The following is a 5,524-nucleotide window of genomic DNA, read 5'->3' on the forward strand; positions in this document are numbered from 1 at the left end:
CTATGTCTAACCGTATTCGATGTCCATGGTTGCCTCAAAAGAAACTACTTGTTGGGGAATATCGACCGATCCCGCTCACGACGGCTTATGGTCGGTCATATCCGACCGACCGACCGACCGACCGTCCGACCGACCGACCGTCAGACCGACCGACCGATCGATTGCCGGATGTCATTACCGACTGAGGGTATGTCGGTCGGACGGACCTTTTCTACTCTCCCGACCGACTGCACCAGAGAATCCGATGGCCGACTCTCGCAACATGCCCAACTGACCGTCGGAGGGGTCCGAATCTCCACCCGACGCCACTCAGCTGGCCACCGACCTAAGGTCGGTCGACTCCTCCGATCGCCGTACTGCTGCCAGAGACTGTGAGCCCTGACAGCAGCATGCGGCACTGCCGTCTAAGGGCATTATCCCGCCTAGGGCATTGTCAACCCTAGTGATTTGACAGTCCCACGGCGACGTGACACTTTCACGGCGATTCTGACAGTGTACAGTGAGTTGACAATTCCTTAATTGTCTGCGCCATTAATGACGGCGCCATACTACGCTCCACTATATATATCGGGGAAGACTACAGTGCTAGAGGCCCTTGAAAAAATACACAGGCTCGCCCCCTCATCCTCTCATTGAGTTCTTTACTTTCTTCTCACTGTTGCCTAGTCTCCTCTCTGACTTGACCGTCGGAGGGTCCCCGCCGGAGCTGCCTTCGGTCAGCGTGGACTTTCTTTTGCAGGCGCTCGTTTCCGACGACCAGACGATGAGGGGATTGACCGCAACACTACTGATTATTGGAAAGTGCATATTAATGGGAAATTTTTCTGTGCCTTCCTGGATGATCTTCCTCATGATGCTGCAAAGTGCTTGTGAAATGAAAACATCCCCCTCCCAGCAAAACTAAGACTACCACTTGGATGTTTTCTTAATTATTATTCTATTTGCACCTGTATAGTATTTTGAATGTAGTTTTATCTTTTTTATAGTGCTTTGGGTTATTGACTGCAATATCTGAAACTGTCCAATCGATCAAATGATGTCATAAAAATGACTTCCAATCAATGACTTAATGATTTCCTTTGAAAGAGCCTACTTCGTTAGGCTCGCTAAGGAGTTGGTATTGAGTTCCAATTACAACTCTTCACGTTGCAAACGATATGCCAAGGTGCTAAACACCTTATGTGAATCTATCAGAACTCTCTAGCTGATCTTTAACACTTGATGCTCTAGGTAACACGAACTGGTGGTGACATGCTAATTTAAATTAACCCCTTTTCCAAATCAAATGAAAATATGAATGATTATAAAATAAAGTTGACCCTTACCATAGTCTATAGAAAAAGCTATATTATTTGTAATAAATTTCATTATGGGGCTTCCTTGTCTGCATGACAGACTTCCTCCTAAATATTAGTAAATTATGTATTTAAAACAATTATTAGATGTTGGCATTTCATTGTATCTTGTGAAATCTTACTATTTAAAATCTAAAATCTGCAGAAGAGTCAACAAAATTTAACAAATGAGTATCTTTCTACAATTATAAGGCACACGTTACTAAATTTGGAAAAAATATGACAATAATGCATCAAAAAAATAAAAAATAAAAATATGACATTTATAGATTATCAAAGTTCATGAAGAATTTCCTCTGATGACCAGTTAGTAGACCAGTCTACAGCCATCAATATTTGGGAACACAAAATATTCGGTTGAACCACACTCAGCCCAATCTGAATTTTATAAGGCTTGAATGATTTTGAAAAATCCGGTCAGGTTCGCTTTGGATAGTCAGAAACATTATCTGAACAGGTTGGGCTTGGGTTGGGCAATTTGTTGGCTGGGTTGGGCACTTGGGCTACGTTCAGTCCTCAGATCAGACCAGCCTCAAACAAGTTGCACCCCTAGTCAGAACATAATGGCCGCCTCATTAAATTCTGATTGAAAGAAAAATCAATGTCCAAAATGGAGATCAGTAAGCAAGCTCTGGTTGGAGATAAAAGCTATCAATAAAATTAAAGTTGCAAATGGCAGAGGAGGAGGAAATGATCTCTTTGTCATTCTTCGTTACTTGTCCAAAAAGAAGCCAAGATTCAAACTGAAGATTGCTCATGATAACAGTATCCACAACCACACATCGATGGCTGGAGCATAAATTCAAGACCAATAATAAAATGAGCTGACGGATATCTTAGCCAAAATTATATACGATGCTTTGAATAAACTGCTGAATTGCAGTTTACATTGAACCCAGGCAAGTCAATGATAAGAAATGTAAGAAGAAGAAGAAGAAGAAGAAGAAGAAAGGAAGAAAGAAAGAAAGCCAAAAGTCAATTTGTGGCTTTATAGAATTGTCAACAGAGTTTGCTCCATTGTTTTGTCAATACTACCAGTTTCAAGTATTTAACACAGAATCTCCTTGAAAGGTCAACCTTGAAACTGGGTAGCTCTCAAAACGATTGCCCTCCTTGGAATCTTAAGGAAGTTATATGGATTGGTCACATGACAAATAAGATGCTACAAAATCAGGGATTGTGGAATCATGGTTCCTAGAGACAAAAGGTGACCCTGATAAAGAGAGAAAAAGAGTAGGAACCCAAAGCATAAAACCTAAGAAAGTCTAACAGGAGTTTGCCAGGAAAGTTTTCAATCTTGGAAAGGGCTACGATAATTATTAACGAAGGAACCGGAACTTAATGGGAGTAATAAGGGGACATCAAAGAAAGTTTCTTCCATAGATGAGATTGAGCTGATTGGTTATTATTTTTTATGGGAAGATTAGGCATAATCCGAATCACTTCCATTAAGAAAATGAAAGAGGAAATACAAACAAGATAAACACAAGATAGGAATAGGGTAGCAGGGAAGATAAGGCTGATCAGTTATTGTATGATTAATTTAGTTTAGCATATAATTCTATGCATTTGCTTACCAACTTGGGTAGGGCATGTTTTATAATAATAAATAAGAATTTTGAACACCATGTTGCCTCCATTGTGTCATGCATCCATTCACTAAGAGTTTTGAACACCATGTTCTCTCCATTGTGTCATGCATTCATTCACAATACATTAACCAAAAATATTACATACAAAAAAGTTAACAACTAGATGCGATGCAACTCTGTGCCAAAAACTGAAATTCTAACTCACTAAGAAGGAACCTAAACATCTCTTCTAGTGATTTGTATCTCTTTATATGCATCAGAAAGGATTTGTGAGAAAACATACCACTACAAGCTGCTCAGCCATAGCATGATTAACTTCTTCAAAGCTGTAATTTCTTGTCTCATACTCCCTTCCTGCGATCACAAGAACCAATCAGATATATGTTAGGCGTCATATATACATCTCATGACCTATTTTATAATTTGACATATATGAAGTATATTACATATACCAATAAGATTGAAAACCACATTTGCATCAATGGGCACCCAGTTTCATAATTAGGTAACCAAACCATTACACCCCAAAAGAAGAGATTTCTGGCACGAATGCAAAAGCCAAGATCAAATCTTGAAGCAACACAAGCCAGCAAAGCAATAGGCATCATTCCTTAACCAAACCAGTTTGATCCAAGTTAACCATTTCAAGATTTCTTAAAACGAAGCCTTTGAAAATGGCGATGGTCCAAGACAAGAAAGAAAACAAGGAATTGACGGATAAAAGGGCATAATTTACCTCACGGATGACCTTCCGCCTGTGCCTTTACGGATGAGATGCGCCGCTCCCCTAATGGAAATGGTGGATGCATGCCGCGGGTGATCGATCCCATTCCCTGATGGATTAGTAAAAGAAAACATCCATCAAATATTCGAGAAAACATGCGATGAATCTCGACCTGGAAAGGGTTGACCTCTGACGAACCCTAGACGACGGAGCGATGGTAAGGGGAACGAAATGGGGAGGGAGATTCTTACCATAGGAGGAAATGGATTTGAAGGGAGAGAGAGCGGGCAAGTGATCAGAAGACGCCCGCAGCACTCGTGCGTCGTTTCGGAGGAAGAGAGAGAGAGAGAGAGGAGAGAAGACGCTCTAAGGTGGACTCGAGAACCTGGGAAGTGGACTTGCGTTGACGGAGGCATATATTTTTCATTCGGCTACTACTGTTTCGGTGCCTTGCAGGCCACAATCCGTTTCATACATGGGCTGAAGGATTCTTTTAAGGCCCAACAGATGATCGGCTCTAGACTGTTGACACCTAATCCAGAAAGCTTCCTGATTAGGCTGTTGACACCTAATCCGCAAGCCCGTATCAAATCTACAAAGAAAGTGGGCCTTGTTGCTGTCGAGCAATGATTTATGTAGAGGTTAGAGATGATATCCCACAGCAAGTCCTTCTATAGGATTTTAGAAGTTATTGCGGCCAAGGCTTGGATGGATATGATGGGTTAGTCTCTACACTCTCACGTGTGAGGTATTAGGGTGGGTCTCTACGCTCTTGCATATGAGATATTATCGGCTTCTCATATTAAATGCCGCATAATTTTATCCTTACATAAAAGATGCCTCATTAGGGGGAGAGAAGGCTCCGATTCCACGTAAGCTAGAGTCTGATGTGAGATTAAAGATGTTATACTTCCAAAATAATAGCTCTCCTAATCAAAAGAGAATTTATGTGGACTTACAATCAATATAGGACTAAAGGTACCATCTTCCCACAACAATAGCCCCCCGTCCAGGAAGCTGTGTTTGTGGATAAAGATGGTTCTCAAAGACGGCATCAATGTCAAGAGCTCGAATAGATTGGAGGGATCGGTTCCGCACTCTTGTATGCATACAAGTTATCATTCGCTTTGGATCGTATTAGGTGTCACACGGTTTTGTCCTTATATAAAGGGCATCTTGCTAAAGGAAGAGAAAGCCTCGATCTCATACAGATCAGAGTCTCTTTTGACTCATAATCAATATCGGACTAAATGTGCCATTTTTCTATAACAGAAGTATTCGGCAATGTTACGGTCCAGAGGTTAGATACAGACAAACGACATGATTTTGGAAGGAACAATGGATGAGGAGTGAAACTTTTCTAGTGAGCTACCCAAACTGGTAAGCCCTCTCAAAGAATCAAACTGTGAGCATTGCTAGCTTAATGAAAAAGAAAGAATGGTCCTCAAAACTTCAGAACTCCAATGACATTTGAAGCAATGATCGAGTTCCAATTACTATGCAATTGCCTAAGGTAAACAAAACTCACAAGCGAAAATGATAAAAGATGGTTGAGGTGGACCACATCAAAGGTTTTTCAGTTAAACAATTGTACAACTTTCTAATGCATGGAGTTACATCAATGTTTGGAGGCATCATATGGAAATTACCCATCTCAAAAAAGACTAAGATCTTTAGCTGGCTATATTATAAGAATAAGATTCTCACTCCTGACAACTTATTAAAGAAGGATGTTGTAGTTCAGAGTGGCTGCTCACTTTGCGGAAATCATGAAGAGACAGTGGATCATTTGATGATGGAATGTAACTACTCTAAAGCTTTCTGGAATCTGCTACTGCAGAGACTACAGGCTC

The 5,524-nt window shown here is 40.8% G+C and overlaps 1 long non-coding RNA gene across 1 annotated transcript; it reads right to left on the reverse strand.

The window, feature by feature from the left end:
• Nucleotides 1-1,955: 1,955 nt before the first annotated feature.
• On the reverse strand, nucleotides 1,956-4,170 carry LOC105059143 (uncharacterized). The gene is made up of 3 exons (XR_003802743.2): nucleotides 3,923-4,170; nucleotides 3,684-3,780; nucleotides 1,956-3,301 (listed from the first exon to the last, which is right to left on the reverse strand). It is a non-coding gene; the product is annotated as an uncharacterized lncRNA (long non-coding RNA).
• Nucleotides 4,171-5,524: the final 1,354 nt, after the last annotated feature.

The sequence above is a fragment of the Elaeis guineensis genome, chromosome 16, assembly GCF_000442705.2.
Source record: "Elaeis guineensis isolate ETL-2024a chromosome 16, EG11, whole genome shotgun sequence".
NCBI lineage: Eukaryota > Viridiplantae > Streptophyta > Magnoliopsida > Arecales > Arecaceae > Elaeis > Elaeis guineensis.